The 21,761-nt window shown below is 49.2% G+C and overlaps 1 long non-coding RNA gene across 1 annotated transcript in view; it reads right to left on the bottom strand.

The window, feature by feature from the left end:
- Nucleotides 1–945: 945 nt before the first annotated feature.
- LOC111165824 (uncharacterized) overlaps nt 946–21,761 on the bottom strand; it is a 76,962-nt gene continuing 56,146 nt past the window's right edge. The window contains exons 2-3 of the long non-coding RNA XR_016388572.1: nt 6,273–6,740; nt 946–5,653 (exon numbers count right to left, since the gene is read on the bottom strand). This is a non-coding gene — a long non-coding RNA (uncharacterized LOC111165824). The remainder of the gene's footprint in view (nt 5,654–6,272; nt 6,741–21,761) is intronic.

Genomic DNA, 21,761 nt, shown 5'->3' on the forward strand with positions numbered 1-21,761 from the left:
CCCTGCATTAGCAGGCAGATTCTCAACCACTGCGCCACCAGCGAAGCCCCCCAGGTACCATTTCTGACACCCCTGACCCCAGACGCTGCTGGCCACCCAAGTCCCCTCGTTCTTCCTTGGAAAAGTGGCCTCCTTTGGGCTGCAGCATCCTTCAAACCCTTTGGTCAGCGAGGCCTGAAGCTGGAGCCCTCGCCTGGCACCATGGGGATAACACAGACTCAAGGCGTCTGGAAGACAGAACACACACCTCTGGCAGATGTGTGCACGCCCAGCCTCATCCCTTCCTGCCGCTCCCCTTCTCCCGGCCCCAGGACCAGCTCTCCCACCGTCCTCACCCTGTCTCCCCCTGCCCCCCGGGCAGTGCTGACGACGCTACAACAGGGATGCAGAGGGGCCTGGACCGCCCCCAGGGGCCACGTGCTGAAGTGGATGGAACTCGAGGCAGAGGAAACAACACCAGCACCATCTCTGGGCCGGGGCTGGGCATCCGGAAAGGGTTTCTTTCCAGTAACACCAGCCCTTCCTCTGCCCCGACTGTAGTGCAGAGACGGAGTCAGCCCAGGACAGGGGAGCTCATGCAGGTCGCAAGCCTGAACAAATGCCGGGACTCGGGTGCAGACTAACTCTTGCCCCATAGTCAGGGCTGAGCAGGTCGTGGAAGGGCTCCAGGGGCGGAGCAGACAGCACCGCTGAGGGCCGTGTGCCCCGAACTCCTGCCCAGCCCTGCGCCCCCCAGGGCGAGGCAGGGCCTGCCCGATGGGGCCAGGCGGGGCCAGCCCCTCCCCAGAGTGAGCCTGGGGGCCTCAGCCACGTGCAGCCGCTCGGGTGGAAGGCAGACCGGAGTGCTCGCCTGAGCTCCAGCCCACGCGGGACGGTCCCGGCCCGCCCAGCAGCCAGCGCACCTGCGCGCAGTGCCCACCCCCGCCACCGTCCAGGCCGCCCTTCCTATGCTCTTCTGGTGCCCCATCATTCTTTGGAACAACTTGATCCTCTGCGCTTCCCTTTGACATTTTGAAAATCACACAGAGAAGCCCTAAACTGTTAATTTAAAGTGAATATCGGTCCAGTGTCCCAAGCCCCTTCCTTTAAAAGCAGATCAATAACCTGGAAGAACGAGGTGCACTTTGGCCCCACTGGCCTTCACGTGCCGGAACGGCACCTGCAGCCAGAATCACGGGGAAAGCCTGCAGGTCCCACACCCACTGGGCCCGCCCACCTGCCGCCCCCCCACCCCCCCGCCGCCTGCCCATTCCCTCTCCCGGGGTCCCACCACGTGCCCATCCCCCCGCCCCCCGCCCTCATTCCCCCGCCACCTGCTGTGAGTCCCTGAACCCTTCCTGAGGGCCGGCCCACCTGTTGCTCCTGACTCCCTTCTGCTCTCTGCTGTCCCACTGGGTCCCAACCGGATTATTTCCGGGGCTGACTCATCCGCCCGGCTGTCTGGCAGCCATCCGCCCTGGCCGGGCTCCACTGGGGAGCGGCTTGCAGGCGTGGACTCAGCCGCCCGGCGCTGCAGGGCCTGACCCGCTGCTCACACTGTGCCACCGACCAGGCTCCCTGCGTCCGGAGCATCCGCCACCTGCTTGGAGCCGGGGCTCCCGGGTCAGCTGTTCCCGCATCTGCTCAGAATCCGCGCGTTCACGGTGGAATTCTCTCCCTCTGTCACGGCGTGGAATCCCTAACGCCAGGGCTGTGGCTCAGACCCAAGTTCTCAGCCACGTGATATTTCGTGTTCTGTGAAAGTTAGATGAGATGTGGAGCTTTCAGAGATTCAGGGCTCAAGCCTGCCGGTGCGCATCCTCAGAGGGGCCTGGGCCTCCTGGGGTTGCTCAGGGCGCGCGGAGGGCTGGCGGGGCTGACGGAGGAGGGGACCGGGTCTGATGCTTTGCGGAGAGAGGAAGGGACTAGACGTGGGGACAGGACAGATTTCCTTTTTATCTTAGTTTTTCCAGTTTTACTGGGAAATCGTTGACGTGCATTGCTGTGTAAGTTTGAGGTGTACAAGTGATGACCTGACTTACGTATATTGTGAAATGATCATCACGATAAGTTTACTGAACAGTCAGCATCTCATACAGACACAAAAAAGGAAGAAAAAGAAAAAGTACATTTCTCCTTGTGATGAGATCTCGTAGGATGCACTCTCTTAGCAGCTTTCCTGTACACCGTTGGGCAGAGTGTAAACTATGGTCACCGCGCTGGGCATCACAGCCTTCGTCCTATTCTTCCTGCAACCGGACATCTGTTCATTCCGACCACCTTCCTCCAATTTTACCCCTCTCCTCTCCCCTGCCTCTGGTGACTGCAAATCTCATCTCACTAGCAGTTCGGCGGGGTTTTTAATTTTTTTTTTTAGATTCTACATATAGTAATGTCACACAGAATTTGTCTTTCTCTCCGACTTATTTCACTTAGTTTCACACAGTTCCCTCAAGGCCCATCCACGTTGAGACAAACAGCAATATTTCCTTTTGCCTCGTGGCGGAACAGCGTCCCGTTGTGTACGTGCTCTTCACACACCCTCTTTATCCATTCATCCATTGAGGGACACTTAGGCTGTCTGTATGTCTCGGCTATTGTCAACAGTGCTGCAGTGAACATCAGGGTGCGTATATACTTTCGACTTAGTGCTTTCCTTTCCTTTGGATAAATACCCCAAAGTGGGGCTGCTGGCTCCTAAGGTAGCTCTATTTTTAACTTTTCGAGGAACTTCCACACTGTTTTCCACAGTCGCTGCACCAATGTACATTCCCACCAACGTTGTACAAGACTTCCCTTTTCTCTACTTCCTCGCCAACCCTTGTTATTTCTTGTCTTTTTGACGATAAGCATCCTGACAGGTGTGTGGTGACAGCTCATTATGGTCTTGACTTGCATTTCCCTAATGATTAGTGATGCTGAGAGTCCTTGCAGGTACCTGTTGGCCATCTGCATGCCTTCTTTGGAAGAATGTCTCTTCCGATCTTCTGCCCATGTTTTAATTGGATTATTTCACTTGTTGCTATTGAGTTGTATGAGTTCTCTATATATTTTGGATATGATCCCATATCAAATATATGGTTTGCAAATGTTTTTCCCATTTGGTAGGCTGTCTTTTTACTTTGTTGATGGTTTCCTTTGCTGTGCGGAAGCTTTTTAGTTTCATGTAGTACCACTTGTTTCTTTTTTATTTTGTTGCTTGTGATTTAGGCGTGATTTCCAAGAAATCATTACCAAGACCCATGTCAAGGAGATTTTTTTCCTATGTTTTCTTCTGAGTTTCACGGTGTCGAGTCTTACATTTAAGTCTTTAATCCATTTTTAGTTAATTTTTGTGTAAGATGGGGTCATTCTTTTACATGTGAATATCCAATTTTCCTAGCACCATCTACAGAAGAGACTGTCTTTTCTCCATTGAGTGTTCTGGTCTCCCTGATCAAATACTAGTTGTGTCTATAGATGCTTAGGGTTTATTTCTGGGCTCTTGATTCTGTCCCATGGTTATTTTAAAGTAAATTACAAAAATTTCAGAAGAGCCCCTGTTTTCAAAACCATCAGAGCAGAAAATGTAAGAAAACTTTTTTCTATTTACTTAGAATAAAGACAGGCTCCCATCTTGCATTTTCAGGGCCCTGCCTCACCCTCATCCCAGCCCTGGGGCTCCAAGTAAACTTTATTTACAAAAACAGGTGACTGGAAAAAAAATAATAAATAAAAATACAAAAAAAAACACAGGCGACTGGCCAGCGCACCGTAGTTTGCCTACATGATTTTTTTTTTAAATATTGCATTAACTATTATTTATCTTGGCTACCAGGTTTGAGGGGGGTTGTCTGTTCTTTGGAGTCCCATTAAATACCGTGCCTCACCCTTGTCCGGGCACACCGCGTGACCCCCCCATCCCTCCACAACCCCAGGCCTCCCCTGCGGTCCCACATCCAGGCCAGGCACTCTCTGGGGCTGCCCCTTCAGAAAACGTAAGAAAACTTTTGATTAGCGGATATAATAAGGCTAAACGATACTGCCATACCATAATAAAAAATACAGTCGGTAACTATACTCTTTGGTCTCTTCTAATAACGAATAAACATGCAATTTTATATTATCTCGTGCTTCCCTGACGGCTCCTGCATGTGGGGAAGCAGAGGACTCGCCGTGGTCCCCACGCCTGTTTGGATGCTCCGAGGCCCCGTTCTCTTTCACTGGGGCCCAGACAGAGCATCGCGACATCACAGGATGGCCGTCCTGCGTGTTAATGGGCAGACTTCTCAGGGCTGAAAGCACCTGCCATAGGTAGTTCACATTTGCACCGAGCCCAGAGTCCCCCGACTGCCTCACTTTTTATGGGCTCACAAAAGCCAGATTTAATCAATCACAAGAACAACACGAACGGGACGGTTTCCTCACCCCGTGTGGTGCGTGCTGACACTCACCCGGCGTGACGGTGTCCCGCCGCCCTGGCCGCTCGCGGACACAGCTGGCTGTGGCTGCATTGCCACTGCTGTGCGTGCACAGGGTGTGCCCGTGGGGGAGAGGGATGCTCTAGAATGTACGCAGCAATCACAGCTGGAGAGTCACTGAAATATAATACCAGCCCCCGAGGGGTCGTAAGTTAGTTTTTGACACTTATGAATGGTTAAAGAAATGGAGTCCACCTTCGGGAAATAATGTTTCTTTATGTCTCACCCCATCCCATTTTCCCCAGAAGGTGGAACAAGTGTGGCGGTGTAAATCACGATGGTGGCCCCGGGGCGGCCCCGCGGCCCCCTTGCCAGCTGAGCTGAGAGTGCAGATGGCGGCCCCAGCTGTGGAGGCTTCAGCAAGGGAGCAGGAAGGAGGGCGCAAGGCGAGCACGTGAGAACCTGCCCGGGTCTAGTATTCCTCCACTGCACCCGTGAAGCTCCCTGACCCACGCTCCCTGGCCTCCCTGCCGCCAGAGCCCTGTCCCTGTGCCCAGGCTGCCGGCCTCTGGCGAGGTCAGCTGCCCCGCTGGGGGCAGACTAGGAACGTCACAGCCCGAGTGACTCGCACTGGTTTCCTGCTCTTAGGTCCGCCCAGTGGTCCCTGCGTTTCAGGAACACGTGGCCGAGTTCACTGCACACGAGCTGATCCACTACTCCTCCCGGGTTGATGTACTTCTCAAGTCCCCCTCACGTGCCCTGTGCCCTGCCACGTGCCAGACAAACACACCCACGAAAACACGTGCCCCATGCTCTCTTGCAGCCAAGCACAAGGAAAAAAAATCACCTTTCCACCACCCAAAGGATTATTTGCTTATAACTATGATGAACATGTTGAAGGAAAATAAATGTTGCTGTGAGAGTTTAAAGCAAGGGTCACAGGGAGCTCTGTGTCTACGTTTCCTGACAGCAACAGGGAAACTGAGGCTCCGGGGAATCAGGAGGAGTCGTCCAGGCCATGAAGTGCTGGCTGGGCGGGGGTGAGAGGGGCGGGAAGAAGCCGTTCCAAGACAGCAGAGGCGCGTGTGAAGACACCGCCTGATATGGGCTTGCAAACGGCACAGAACCAAGGCCAGAGTGGCTGGCAGCGCCACCAGACACCACTGGGCAAGGGCTCTGCACAACTCACATCGTCTACACTGCAGTGAGACAGCATGAACAGGAGGGCAAGCAGCAGCTGAGGCAGGACCTTGTACCCTTAGGAAGGCGTCTGGCTGCAAGGAAGAGAAAGACAAGGCAAGCTGGCCACACAAACATGAACTTACTTCCCACGGGAAAAGGGTGGGATCGATACCCCTGGGCCACCGGCACCCTCCGCCCCTGCACAGCAGCACCTGGTGATGACTCAACACCTCCGGGACCACTTCCCTGTCCCGGGCAGGGGAGGGCTGAGGGGCACGGGACAGGGCTGCAGGGCCCGCAGCCAATTCTGCCCTCTCCTCCCAGGACACCTTTCCCGGGGAGGTGTGGGCAGCACTGGTGCATGCCGGGCCAGCTGGAGATGCCGCTGTCTGTCACAGCCTTGCTTGACCTTGCTGAGGACGGGAGGCTTTGAAAGTTGAAGATCTCTAACCATTCACATTGTTCCACCTTTCTGATGAGCGTATAAGCTTCTTGGAGAGGATGAGCAGGTCCCTGGCCCCTGGCCCCTAATTCCACTCCAATCGTTCAGACTCCTCAGGGACATGCAGGAAAGGCACGCGCAGCCCCAGCAGCCAGCACCACGCTGGGTGCCGCACACCAGTAAATCCGTCTCCGTGCATGGAGCACACACATACCAGGGGCCACCGTGCGCCACCCCGGCACTGGCGTCGGAGGGTCCCGATGGCTCACCTAGGAGCCTTCCAGCCGGCAGCTCACTCAGCTCTTCCAGAGGGCGGCTGACGGGTCGGGGCTCCTCCAGGAGCCATCTCTACGGAAGAAATCTCCTGCTACAACCTGGATGACGGGCTGTGAATAAGACACCATGTTCCTGTTATTCCCTAGAGTCGAGGTAAAGGGGCCAGGAAACCACATTCCCGCCCGAGCTGCCAGCCTCATCCTTGTCTGGGAACTGGAGACGCGAGGGGCACGCCACGGCTATCTTTCCTCTTTGCTACAAAGAGCAGAGTTAAATTCATCCCAGGATGAATGTGCGCTGTTACACCGTGAGAAGTCATACCCTGTTACAAAGCGGAGGGTGTTGGGCCCTCATCTCCCCCACCTTCTCCTCACCCTTGACGGCCTGATGGACGTCCCTGAGCGCCCACGAGTCTTTCCACCCGGGATCGTCCGCAGGGAATGATCGATGGCTCGACATGCCTGCACGAGAGGACACAGGAAACTGGATGAGTGAAAGCACATTTTCCTGTTTAATAGTCCATGAAATGGAAGTGTTGCGTGTCTTGAGAAAATCTGACATTTTACCAGGGTAATGCAGTAGAAAGTCAGTCTCTAAACTGCTTGACCATCCACTACCGTTCCCTGGCTGATTGTTCTGTTTCCAGTAAGGTAGCCATTAAATGCACGGCGAAGCCAAGAGGGTGAAGAATATGTAAGCAATACCGGAAATGAAAATTACAAGTCTACAGAAAGCTGGAATAAAATCAGGTAAAGCCACCCTAATTAGGTAAAAATGGTGAAAAATCAAGGTCAGTAATATAAAAAGAAAAAACATAAAGTAAGGGGTTTTGCCACCATAGTTGCTTGGGTAGAAATAGGTGAAAGAAGGACCAATTTTTGCACGTCTCAGAGCGGTGATAAATCTGGTGATGAGGGCTGCCCGGCCTCTCTCAGTCCTCATGGTTGTCCTGTCTGCGTCCTCAGCACCGTCACTGTCACCTACAGGGTCAGGTGACCTGCACAAGGTCAAGGTCACACAAGGGGGAGGGAGAAGGCGGTTCTTGACGTCAACTCCAACTCTGGGTTGTTCTGCAGGTTAATATCACCTTTCTCTTCAAAAGATGAAAGAAATATTCCTTCCAGTTTTGTTTCTTCTCACATTTTTAATAACAATAATAAATGCCAATACTGAGCACAGTATATCTTTCCATTAGGGTTGCCTTCAATTTCTCTCATCAGTGTCTTATCCTTTTCCAAGTACAGGTTTTTACCGCCTTAGTTAGATTTACTCCTGGGTAATTTTTTCCCGTCAGTACAATTGTAAGTGGGATTGTTTTCTTTACTCCTCTTTCTGATAGTTTGTTGTTAGTGAACCGTGTACAGAACACATTTTAAAAGTGGGCATAGGACCTGAATAGACATCTTTCCAAAGATGACACACAGATGGCAAGAGACCCATGAGAAGATGCTCAACATGGTTAATCATCAGGGGAAATGCAAGTCAAAAACACAATGAGACACCACCTCACACCTGTCAGAATGGCTGTCATCAAAAAGACAGCAAACAACAAATGTCACCGAGGGTGTGGAGAAAGGAGAACCTTCGTGCACTGTGGGTGGGAATGTAAATGGGTGCAGCCGCTGTGGAAAACAGTGTGGAGGCTCCTCAAAAAGTTAAAAATAGAGCTACCATACGATCCAACAGTTCCTCTTCTGGGTATTTTTCCAAAGAAAATGAAAATACTAATTTGAAAAGGTACGTGGACCCCTATAGCAGCATTATTTGTAATAGCCAAGACATGGGAGCAACCTAAGTGTCCATCAATGGATAAATGGATAAAGATGTGGTGTATAAATACACAATGGAATATTACTCAGCCATAAAAAAGACTGAAACCTTGCCATTTGCAACAACATGGATGGACCTAGAGGGTATTATGCTGAGTGAAATAAGTCAGAGAGAAAGACGAATACTGTATGATCTCACTTACATGTGGAATCTAAGAAATAAAAGCAGCAAGCAAACATAGCAGAGCAGAAACAGAGAAGAGACAGGTGGTTGCCAGAGGGGGAGGGGAGGAGAGAAACAGGTGAGGGAGATTAAGAGGTAAAAGCGAAAATGGCAATATTATGACAATTCTATAATAAAGAAGTTTGGTTGTTTTTAATGAAAGTAAGGACGTCATTGTCATCACATAATATGACATACTTATCAAGTTATTAGTGGCATTTTAGGAGGAAAATTACGTAAATTTGCAGTGACATCAGGTATCAACATTCTTGTTGATGCCTGTTCCTTTATTGATTCAAATACATCGAGTCAAGTTTCAATTTTTCATCAAGACATCCTGATCCAGTCTTACCTTGAACAGGTAACCTGATCCACAAATAAATGACTAGGAAACTATGACAAGGTTAGTTGTTAGGTAAGAAGGCTTATGGTGTATAAATCTTTGTTAAGAGGATAAAAATATGTGTGTGTGTATGTGTGTGTGTGTGTGTGTGTGTGTGGGATGAATAAGTTTTGGGAGTGGGGCTGATTTAACTTCAATTCAAATATGGCCTAAATGTCTCTTTTTCTAGAAAGACTGAAGGTAAATCAGTCCCGAAACTCATTTCCATTCATCCCTTGTGCACTAACTATATTCCACATGTTTTGAGAGAAGGGGACCACATGTCTTTTGATGTCTTTCTCTTTAAAAGTCAATCTTCCTACTGTCAGAGCCAGCAATCCACTTGGCCAGCATAATATAGACCCCATGTGGTCTGGACCCTGGATCTTGGTAGCAACCATGGAACTCAAAGAATTCTCCAGTATGTGGGTGTGAGAGTGTGTGCATGCACATACCATACCCCCATACAGGATCGAAGTAGTAGAAATATCTTATACTAATATTTGGAACCAAAAAAAAATGCTGGTCTACAGAAACAATATCATTTTCTAAAGATGTAAAACCAGAGCTCAAAATTATTTAAACACACTAAGTATACATAGATAACTGATCTAATATTTATGCCTACTTCCTTCATAGAAAAACAGGCTTATCCTGATACATATATAGAAGACTACATATATACATATGTGTATATATATATATATATATATAGAGAGAGAGAGAGAGAGAGAGAGAGGGAGAAGAAAAAAGGGTTTCAGTTCTCTTTGACAAGAAAAAGACATGCTGTGTGATTATTAGCAACACTGGTGAAATTGAAAACAAATTCAGAATTGAGATGTGTTCCTGGTGGACTGGTTCTTCTGTCATATAATGACTCCCTCTACCTCAGGTAATCTTCTTTGTTCCGAAGTCTGACATATCTGATAGTAATATAATATAATCTGATATTAGTATAATATCTGTCACTAATATAACCTCATTTCTTTCAAATACTATTTGCATGATATATCTTTACTATCATTTTACTTTCAACCTGCCTATATTGTTATATTTGAAGTAGGTTTCTTGTATCCAGTGTATAGTTTGGTCATGTTTTTTCATCTATGTTGCCAATGTCTGTCTTTGGTGTATTTAGACCAATCAACTGTAACGTAATTTCTGTTCTTAGGGTAAGTCTGACATTTTATTTTCTGTTTTCTGTTTGTTCTCTCTGGTTACCTGTTGTCATTGGTGACTGTCTGTGTTTTAGTAGGTTCAGGCTGGTATAACTAAGTCCCATAGGCTGGGTGGCTTATTTGTTTATTTACTTCTCACAGTTCTGGAGGCGGGGAGGCCAAAATCAGGGTGCCGGCATGGTGATCTTCCAGTGAGGACCCTCTTCCAGGGTGCAGGCGGCCAGCTTCCCTCTGTGTGCCTACCAGGGAGGAGCGGAGGCAGCAGGTTGTCTGCCTCTTCTTACAAGGGCACTAATCCCACCAGGAGTCCCCACAGCCACGACTTCATTTCCTGCTAGAGGCCCCACCTCCAAATACCATTACGGTGCGGATTAGATCTCAACGTATGAATTCGGGGCCAGTGGGGACACAAACACTCAGTCCACAACAGCCCGTTTCTCTGTTTTCTTTTTCCTGAGTCCCGCTGGGTTACTTGGGCATTTTTTAGGAATCCAGTTTTATTTATCTTTAGTGGCTTTGAGTGTATCTATTTAATGGTCATTGCAGGTGTCATATTGTACACCGTCCCAGTTCACTGGTGTCATTACCTCCCCAGTTCCGTGATGTGGAGAAAGCTTGCTTCACGTCGCTTCCATTTATCCTCCGTTTACAATTTAATTATTTTCTTAAATTTTACTGAAGTATAGTTGACTTACAATGTTGTGTTAGTTTCCACAATTTAATTATCTGATGCGTGTACTCTACATAGAATTAGAACCACATAAGATAGTGGTAAAGTTTTCGCTTCAACCATCAAACATAATTTACAAAATTCAAGACGAGAAGGAAAGTCTATAGTATTTACCCATAGTTTTGCTCTAACCGTGCTCTACTTTCCTTTCTGATGTCCCAAGATTCCTTCCTTATCATTTCCTTTCTGTTTAGAGAATTTCCTGATAGTCGTTCCTTAGGATATGTCTTTTGAAAACATATTCTTCTAGTTTTATGCTTCAAGATATGCCTTTTCCCCCCAGTTTACTGAGACACAATTGATATATAACATTTGCATACATTTCGGGTGTAGAACGTGTTGATTTGATGCACTTACATGTGGCAAAATGATAACCACCATAGTGCCAGCCGTCACCTCCATCATGTTTCACAACTACCATTTCTCTTCTGTGGTGAGAGCATTAAAGATCTACTCTCTTAGAAACTTTCAAGTCTATAATACAGTATCCTTAACTATAATCCCTGTGCTGTACACTAGATCCCCAGAACTTATTCACCTTCAAACTAGAAGTTTGTACAATTTGACCTACATCTCCCCATTCACCCCAACCCCAGTCCCTGGAAACCACTATTCCAGACTCTATTTCTATGAGTGTAGCTTTTTCAGATTCCACGTATAAGTGATATCACACAGTATTTGTCTTTCTCTGTCGGTCTTATTGCACTTAGTATGACGTCCTCAAGGTCCTTGCATGCTGTGACAAAAGCCAGGATTTCCTCCTTTCTCATGGCTGATGTTCTATTGTATATACACCACACCTTCTTTATCCGTCCATCCATCCACTGGCTGCACTGAGGTTGTTTCCGTATCTTGCCTATTGTGAATAATGCTGCAGTGAACCCGAGAGCACAGACACCTCTTTGAAGCGCCGTCTTCATTCGCTTGGGTTTTATACCAACACGTGGGATTGCTAGGTCTTAAGGTAGTCCTATTTTTAAATGTTTGAAGAACCTCCAGACTGTTTTCCACAGTGGTTGTGGCCACTATATTTTGGAAACATATTCTTCTAGGTTTTACTTCTTCCAAATATGTCTTGATATATCTGAACATGTGCTTTCATTCTTGAAGAGTAGTTTTGGTTGATAAAGAATTTGCAGATGACAATTCTTTTTTTCAGCACTTGAAAAAGGCCATGCCAAATACAATCCCAAACAAAATCCCAACAAGGTATTTTGTGGATATTCACAGACTGATTCTAAAGTTTATATGGAAAGACAAAAGATCTGAAATAACACCTCAGTGCGGAAGGAGAGCAAAGTCTCAGAATAGACACTACCTGACTTCAAGATATACTGTGAAGCTACAGTAATCAAGACAGTGTGGTATTGGTGAAAGAACAGGCAAATAGATGAACTGGAACAGGTTAGAGAGCCCAGAAATAGACCCACATGAATGTAGTCAACTGATCCTTGACAAAGGGGCAAAGGCAATTCAGTGAGAAAAGATAGTCTTTTCACAAATGGTCCTGGAACAACTGGACATCCGTGTGCAAAAAAAAAAAAAAAAAAAAAAAAAGATTCCAGACACAGACTTTATAACCATCATGAAAATTAACTCAAAGTGAATCACAATAGCCAAGACACGGAAACAACCTAAGTGTCCATCAACAGATGAATGGACACAGACAATGTGAGATAGACAGATAGATGATAGTATGTGCCAGAATATTATTCAGCCATACAAAAGGAAATCCTGCTATCTGACAACACAGATGGACCTGGAGGGCTTTATGCTGAATGAAATGTCAGACAGAAAAAGACAGACACTGTATGATCTCATTTATATGTGGAATCTTGAAAAAATGGAAGAAAAGAAAGACAAACCAAATCCATAGAAAAAGAGATCCGAACTCAGATCTGTAGTTATCAGAGGTGGGAGTGGGGGGAGGGTAATTGAAGGAAGGTGGTCAAAGGGCACGAACGCCCAGTTATACGATGAATAAGGACGGGGGATGCACAGCATGGTAACTACAGCTAACACTGCGTTATGGAACATGAAAACTGTTAAGAAAGTAAATCCTAAGAGTTCTGATCACGGGAAAAAAAAGTACTTTTTTTCCGGCTCTATATGAGATGATGGATGTTCACTGAACTTCAGGAGGTGAGGAGATAAATAAACCATGGGACGTCCACACAATGGAATGTGATTCAGCGCTAGAAAGAAAGGCGCTCTCAAGCCGTGGCAAGACACAGAGGAAAGAAGCCAATTTGAAAAGACTACACACGGTATGGTTCCAACAATATGACATCCTGGGAAAGGTGAAAACTATGGAGACAGTAAAAATATCAGGGGCTGGGGAGAGGGAAGGACGACCAGGTGGACCACAGAGGACTTTGAACTCTGGCTGAGCTCTCCTTATGGCTCTTCTGGTCCTTAGAGGGCAGCTTCAGAACCGCATTAGAGCAACAGAGCTGGGCTCGAAGTGAACCCGACGGGCAGGAGACCTGGCTCTCTCGGCCTCCATCTTCTGCTCTGAAAAATGGGGGTGATGACGCAAACCCACTGCAGAATTAATAGAAACACAGTCTGGCGCTGGTGGACGCCAGTAAGTGCAGTTCATAAGCCACTTTGCATTCACATATTTGTTTAAGGGCTCGTCTGACATTTTTCCTCTTTTCTTCCCTCGGTGTATGTGTCACCTTTAAATCTGACGTTCTATGTCCTGTCCTTCTTTTATATTTGTCCTTGTTCATGTCATCTCTCTACTCACGGGTGTGACCTTTTTGAACCTGACCTAAACAAACACACACACATACACATGCATATACACACATACACGTATATAGCCACATACACACACACATACACACATATACACACATACATACATGCACACGCACCATGCACAGATGCACATACAGACAGACACACACATACACGAGCAGAAGTAAAACTGGAGAAATCTGAATAGGACTGGTGGGTTGTATCAACGTCACCACCCTGGTTGTGATGTCGCAGAACTATAGTTTGCAAAATGTTATAAGTTGAGGGAAACTGGATAAGGCCTACGATGTGAGTCTACAATCATAGAAATAAGAATTTTCATTTAAAAATCTGAAGCAGCTCCTAAGAGCATGCCCTCGGGAGCAGCAAGGAAGGCAGGCTTGAGCAGCCTCCGGCCCTGAGCGCAGCCTTTATGTGAATTCACGGTGGAAGGACGGGCCAGTTCATTGCAGCAGAGCAATGACCCTCATAAACAGAAGCAGGATGCGGAGAGGCAGAAGGAGGCGGCCGCGCTCCTGCTGGGACCGGACGCAACACCTCTGAGGAGCTAGAATCTCCCCTCTGAGGGTTCCCAGCAACTGCTGGAGGCCAGGGTTTGCCTCAGGAACAGCTTCTTATTTTCAGTAATCTCACTCATATTTTTAAGTGGCGCAAGAGGGAAGCCGTCTCACCTAAGCATACAGTATGCTGACTAGCGACAGGGGACGCTAAATAATAATTTTTGAATTAAAGCAACTAGAGGGACAATCGGGGAACTTTTGAACTCTGATCCCGAGGGCTGTGCAGGACAGTTGACACTGGGCCGTCTCGAGGGAAAGGGCAGGGCGTGAAACCCCTCATGGATGCAACCGTGGGCTTGCTTCAGGAGCAAATTCAGGCCTCCTGTGCAGGTGAGATGCGTGAGGAATCATAAGCCCCCAGCCCTGCCTGACCGAGGCCGTCTGCCAGGGGGGTCCGGCCAGGCCCCACCCGCAGCAACAGTATCAGCGTCAGCATCAGGGTGAGCGGGGCAGCCTCAGGGCAGACCCCTCGTGCAGGAGGATGCAAAGACTAGGGGTCCGGGGGGGCAACTGTCTGCGGACGCCAAGGTCCGCCCAGGCTTCCTCTTACACACAGTGCCCCTCAGATGAGGGTTTATGCCACGAGAAAGTTCAGATCCATCACTTAGAAAACCGAGCCACCCTGGAGGCCCTGGGCTCCGTAGCACTCACCCCAGGGTCTGGGCTTTCCCCCTTTCTCTGCCCCTGCGGCCGTGTTACCTCAGCATCTGTTCCCATCACGCGACCCAGGGACAGACGCACCAGGGGGAGCAGATTGCATCTCCTCACCTGGCCGGGCATCTGTCTGTCCTGCTGTGGCTGGAACGTGACACCAGGTGGGCAAAATGCAGCCCCCGCACACGTCTGGAGGCCCTTTGTTCCACTCGGTGCCCCTGCTGTCGGGCCCCCCAAGGTTCAGGGGTCCAGGCCTCTATCGTGTTGGCCTTTCAAGACAAATGGCAGATCCCAGATCCCAGCGGGTGACACACAGCTGGACCATGTGCCTCCTACACAGGGGTCCTCCACCACGGATCTCAGAGCCAGGGAGGAGCCTGGGGTCCGTGTGCTCACGTGTGTGTGTGTGTGTGTGTGTGCGTGTGAGCATCCCACCTCCGGCCAGGAGGCCACTTTAGGATCTGGTCCCTCTCTCTTAGCGCCCTGAGGCTCGTTTTGCCTCTGAGCTGCCTCTTTGAAGCTAAAATCTGGTCTTTCCTTGGGGCCGGTCCTCGGGATGCTGCCACCTGGGCCGGCACATGGATGCTCACTGATGGAGCTCTTCCCAGGTTCCGGGCCCTGTGCTCCAAGCAACAGAGGAGGTGGGTATGTGGGGCCTCACCTAGCTGACTGTGGCGCACCTGCCCCCATGCGAGCACGGCCACCCCGGGCGCCAAGGGGAAGAAACAAATACAGGATCGCATTGACCCGAGCAATGGCGACAGTCTTGTGAAGTAGATGGGCTTTGGGAAATGGTTAAGATCTCAACAACTGGCAAAGGAGGGGGGAATGGAAATAACTGGAAAGGAGGTCAGGCTCGAAGAATGAGGGGCAGGGAGGAGACGAGGACGCAGGCATGCAGAGCTCCCATCCAGTCCAGCAAACGTGAATCAACTCTGCCTCTGGCGCTGGGGTCACGGAGGGTCTGCTGGGGGGCACAGGCGCTGGAGATGATCTGGACCCGCTGGAAGCGAGACTCAGAGTCCCCGGGGCACTGTGTCCCGGGCTTTCCCACCTGGGGGTCAGCCTGCCCCACGCTCAGTACACAACCCCCTGGAGACCTGCCCAAATGGAGTATTCCCCAGGACCCAAAGAATGTCATCGGCGGGTGGGAGAGGAGAGGGAGCCTGGTCTGGACACTCTGTGCCCTGCTCCCCTCCCAGCAGCTGCAGGCCGCCTTCCTCCTGGGGGTCCCCAGTTACTCGGAAGAGAAAGCCGGGGCCGAGAGCACGAGAACGCTTCCCTCTCAGCACCGACGGCTCCCCCGGGAAGCCCCAAAGCCCGTGAACTGGCCAAACAACAGGGCAGAGGCACCAGCTTCCAGATCCAAGGATGAGTCACATCCTCTCTCAGGCCCGAGGCCCCGGCCCTGCTCCCTGAGGACGCTGGCGCTGGAAGAGCTGCCGCGGGCCGAGCCAGGGCCGGGCCCGTCCCGGCTCTGCCGCCCTGTCACACCCACCCAAGCCGGGGACCCACAAAGAGCCCTCTGTGCTCCCGGCCGCGAGCATCCCTGTCTGCAGTTGCCTTGTAGAAACAGCAGTTTTAGTTTTGACCAGTGTCTGTGGCTAAAAGCTGAGAGAAACAGAATAAAAGAAAGGCAGCTGGACGCAGCAACTCAAAGCCAAATTCTTCGTAAGTATATACTTTTTAAAACTGTGAGAAAATGGACAAGGCTTTTGGAGATTCCTGTGGTCAAATCCAGTGACCACTGACTTTAGGGACATCTTGTTTTTCTGATGACAGAGCAGAGCCAGCACCCGGGGGCACCAGGATACTGAAAGCGCCTCTCACAAAGCCCAGGGGACGAGCTTCTGACTTTTCAGTCGAGAGAAAAACGCAGACGGGAAGGGGAGTGTTCCTGTCCGCCCAGAGCCTGCTGGGCCACCCGCCCCTGCACTGTCCCCAGGCTGACCCCCGCGCATGGACGGCGTGTGTGCAGGGGCCTGGACGGCTGGCAGCTGAGGAAGGGGCTCCTGGCTGAACTGCTCTCCTCACACAGAAAACTCTCTGCCTCCCACTGGCCACGGAGCCTGCAGGCACGGAAGGCTGAGAAAGCAGGGAGGGGAGTGATTCATTCTGAGCTGAAAAGTGACTCAAAAAGGAAACTGCAGGGTGAGCCAGGATGGCACAGTTCAGGGTAACCCACCGAGACCAGGCCCCGTGTCAGGAGCCATCAGGGAACATGCCGGACACACCCAGGCCCCGCCGCCACCCGGTTCCTGGCTGGCCTGGCACTTCTGCCCACTCCCAGCCACCCTGCTCGGGCCCCTAGACTCGAGGAAACAGTTCAGATGTGAAGACAGGACACACATCCTCCTGGATGCTGGGGCCCAGGAGGGCGGCGGGGAAAGCAGGGAGGCCGCGTGTGCCCCCATCCCTAGAGCGTGCGCTAGAACTTCCTGCCTCAGCTCAAAGCTCACTCCAAGCCACACGCAGGAAAAGGACCAGAGCTCCCTCCTGTTCTAACGATTCACTTTCATTCTTTCTTTTCGTCTTTTCTTTCCTTCTCTCTCTTTTTTTTTCTTTCTAAGATAAAGGGACTTTTATACCTTAAGCCTTAAAATAGCTCAGGTACTCTGTGAGTCGTTTCACCCCTGAAAAGTAAAGATTAGAGTAAACTAATAGAATATTGTAAATCAACTCTACTTCAATCAATCAACTACAATGAATGAGTTTATTTACAAATATGTCTAAAAATAAAAAGTAAAAATTAGGGTAAAGTCTATGAAATTACCATTTTGGTGAGTCAACGATGGGTGAATACCCTCATTTTTCAATCTAACGGACGACCTGGGAGAGTAGCCAAAGCTGCTTTAGAAGCTTTTCAGTAGCCCTCGTCGGCATCTCAGGAGATGTTAGCTTGCTACCAAGTGCCCGTCATTGTTCCTCACCTGGCGGGTCTCCCCGCAGGCCCCCGTGCTCCCTGGAAGATGGTCAGCATCCTTCCTTCTCCCCACACGGGACAAGCTGACTCCAGGGCTGCACCAGGGCATTGACCTCTGGGCAAATCCACACCATGCCAGGCTCTCGGGGTTACAGAGAGCCTGCCACTGACCCCAGAGGAGCCTAGACCTGGCCTCTAAAGGAGGGAAAGAGAGGCTGCCAGCTCGTGCTACACACAGGACAGGACACCAGGGCTTTTCCACGGGCAGCGTTGGTGGCGTCGGCCGAGTACTCTGCCTGCCTTCCTTCCTTCAGTGGAAACTCATTAACTGTTTACACGACGGCAGGTGCCTTCTAACAAAGTCATCACGGCTTGGTCTATCCTGAGAAAGCTGAGATTCTGCACAAAGACAGGCACCCCGTCGCCACCTGGGCGACAGGGTGTGCGCGAGGTGAGGATGGAACGGACTCGCTGGTGACGGGTGAGGGAGTGGGTGAGTGACCAGGAGAGGAGACGTTGGGGAGGCAGCCGAGGTGCTGGGGGCAAAGCAGTGAATACAGCGGACGCCAGCTTGACTCTGGATCACGTGGATTTGACAGACGTGATATTTTGAGTTGCATTTAGGAAAAAAAATACAGTTTTTTAAAAAGAAAGCAGGATAAATAAAGTTGTATTTAGAGAAATATAATCAGGGTGATTTTTTCAGAGGAAGCAGGAACATAAGGATTTTCACCAAAAGGAGCAGCTTGGGGTCATGGAAGCACATGGAACGGGCATACACAGCCCAGGCAGGAAAGCTATGAGGTCAGACCTCTCAGAATCTAGAGCACAGGGAGCGATACTCAGTATTTTGCAATAACCTATTATGGAAAAGAATCTGAAAAATATATGTCTGTGTATACCTGAATCACTTTGCTGTACACCTGAAACTAACACAGCATTGTAAATCAACTAGACTTCAATAAAAAAATTTAACAAAATAAATAAATAAATAAAACCGTCAGAATCTGATGAATTTTAGAAAGAGGAAAAGAGTAACACGTCCTGGCCTCTGCTTAGGACCCTGTTAGAGGGGTGGCCAGCACCCCCAGACCTGCCCTAGTCAGCAACACGGAAGGAGAACAGAACGGAAACAGGTCTGACGGTTCGCTTTGCCTCCGGCCCAAATCTCCCGAGCTGCCCCACGGCTGGCGTGAGTGCTTGGGGGCGGGCTGAACGGTGGAAAGGAAGAAAACTGCCCAGCCCTGCAGGAGACCCCTCCCCAGTGCTCACTTCCCCCACTGAATATTCTCGACATCTCTGTGAAACATCAGTTGACATGTGCAGGCGGACCCACTCCTGAATTCTCTGTTGTCTTCACTGATCTGTCTACTCTTAAGCCAACAGCACACCACCATGATTAATACAGAGACACAGGAAAAATCGTGTCAGTGTCAGTCCTCCAATGGTTTTCACTTGTCGGCTTTGTGTTGATTTTCTTAGGTGCTGTCTTTTCCCAAATATACTTTAGAATCAGCTGATCTATTTCTTTTGAAAAGTGCCCCCTGAGATTTTGATTGTGACTGTGTGATCGCTACATCAATTTGAGGAAAATCAACAACAGAATGTCCTCCAATCAATGAACATAAGCATTATTCTCCACTTACTTAGGGCTTCTGTCATTCCTCTCAGTGGTGGATTCACGTGTCTTTTCCTAAACTCATTTTTGTGTCGTATTTGGTGTGTTGCTGTTGTACACGGGATATTTGTGTTCTGTTTTCCAGTTCTTTGCTTACTGGTAAATAATGTAATTGATTTTTGAAAACCAGGCATTGCTGAATTCACTATGGGTTCCAGAGAAGTTTTAGCATATCTGTGTAAACCACCATCACATCACCTGCAAATGAAAGAATTTTACTTCTTCCTTTCCAATCATACGCCTTGTGTTTATATTTCTTACTGCACTGGCTACCACCTCCAATAATAGGTTGAATATAAGTAATGAGAGTAGATATCCTCATGTTAGTCTCAATCGTTGGGAGAAGGCGTTTAATGTTTCATCACTAAGTATGGTGTTAGCTGTAGCTTGTTTTTTTAAATAAATTTATTTATTTTATTTTTGGCTGCATTGGGTCTTTATTGCTGCGTGCAGGCTTTCTCTAGTTGAGGCGAGCGGGGGCTACTCTTCTTTGCGGTGCGCGGGCTGACTGTGGTGGCTTCTCTTATTGCGGAGCATGGGCTCTAGGAGTGCAGGCTTCAGCAGTTGTGGCACGTGGGCTCAGTAGCTGTGGCTCACGGGCTCAGTAGTTGTGGCTTGCCGGCTCTAGAGCGCAGGCTCAGTAGTTGCAGCGCACGGGCTTAGTTGCTCCGCGGCATGTGGGATCTTCCTGGACCAGGGCTCGAACCCATGTTCCCTGCATTGGCAGGTGGATTCTTAACCACTGCACCACCAGGGAAGCCCTGTAGCTTGTTTTTCAGTCGATATTTTTTACAGACTTGAGGGCTAAGACCCACGAGCTGAGGTAGCTCTGCCAGGGGCCTGGGAAAGCAAGAGCCTCAGGCCACTGTAATTTGACCCTAATGGTACAACAATCTTATTCATTCATTCGTTCTTAAATACATATTGAGCACGATCTACGTGCCTAGCTCTGTGCTAAGTGCCAGAGATACAACAGAGAGCAAAGCATCCTGCCTTCATGAGACTCGCATGCTAGTAAAATGGCATTATTCGAATAACACGGACATCAGTGCCTCACTGCAAAGTATGATCTGTGCTCTGCAGGAAAGCATCACGGCCGCTCCCGACCAGGCTGGGCAATGGGAGGGGAGGAATTCTCTGGGGGAACTTGAAGGTGGCAGAGGGTTCAGGGACGCAGACGCCCAGGATGACCGCCAGGCTTGGTGGGGGGCTGCGGGGGTGACGTCCACACGCAGGGGCAGCAGGTGGACGGAGTGAAAGGAGGGCAGCCCGGCCGTTCCTTCCTTCCGTCACTCGGTAAGTATCTCATTCATGCTTGAAGGCACTAAGCCTTGTGCCAGACAGGCCTCCATGTCAAACCTTTTCATTCATATTTTAGGTTCCTTTTCATGCATAATCTTGAGATTCCAACAAAAGTGGCACATTTATACAAAGTACAGCAGCCAGGCAGTGAACTTGCATCTTTCAAACTCTTGTCACACGCAGTCGAGCTCAGCAGACGTGCTCTGGGCTAAACGCACAGGAACAGCTCCCTAAGCAACAGGTGGCGTCTTGTTCTCCGTCTGCCTGCTTTTCCGCTCTCTTTTGTTACACGTGTTTTTTGCTTTATTTTATTTTAACGTCAGAAAGAAGCTGTTCAGCAAACACATAACTTAGAGGGTGTGGGTGTCTTTCTTGAATAACAGTCTCTATGTTTTTTATCCTGTGAGATTCTAGACCCTTGAAAATCATTTAATAAGTAGAATGTTTTTTCTTCCTGCAAATATACCCCCTTAACTGTTTATTCTAGCATAAAAGCTTTCCTATGTCATCAAATAAACACCACAGAAAAATTTCAATTGAAAACAGAAATGCTTATGCTTTGTCTCATCTCCACCGGTGACTATATTTATTCATTTCGTAAGTCCTTCTGAAGTGGTTCCTGTATGGTGAGCCAGACACTTTGATAACTTAGCTAAACAACTTTTACTGCCTTCAATTTATAAACGTGATTAGAAGATTCTTCTTCCTTGAAATTACACGCATGCAGATACTAACTCTATACATATAGGTACATATGTGCAACTATGCAGCTATAGACGATCACTTGTAGATTCTTAAAAAGTAATTACTTATTACACTGCAGAGGATCTTCAATGAGTCTAGATAAGAGATGCAAGCGCTTTAGCAAGAAAAAGAACATAGTATCTGTTTTGCATATTGTATAATAAATTATCTCATGGAACTTTTACATGTGTTTCCCCTGAATTAAATCCACAACGTGAAAAAGAAGAAAAAAAATACTGGGGAGAAAAGCAAAATCAATGTCTGAGCAGACTTTTCTCCCAGCCTGAGCTCCGTGGTCCCATGGCCGGGAGACGGCGGCAGGTCGCAGGCTGACTCAGTCCCATCTCCACCGTGGCTGCTGCCGTCTGCCGGGCTGGACTCGTTTTCTCATCACTGGCTTCTTAGGTTTGTGCCCTTTTGGTGGCTTCAGCCAAGAGTCCAGTCCAGCCCAGGTCCGAGAAGCGATCGCCAGTGAGCAGGGCACAAGGGCCAGCCCACCGGGCCCCTCCACCTGCCCTGCCAGGGCCTGCCTGTCCGCCTTAGCCCTCGCTGGAACCAGGTGAAATAATGAAC

The sequence above is a fragment of the Delphinapterus leucas genome, chromosome 17, assembly GCF_059928025.1.
Source record: "Delphinapterus leucas isolate spDelLeu-1000000601 "Yukka" chromosome 17, BTC_Dleu_Yukka2, whole genome shotgun sequence".
NCBI lineage: Eukaryota > Metazoa > Chordata > Mammalia > Artiodactyla > Monodontidae > Delphinapterus > Delphinapterus leucas.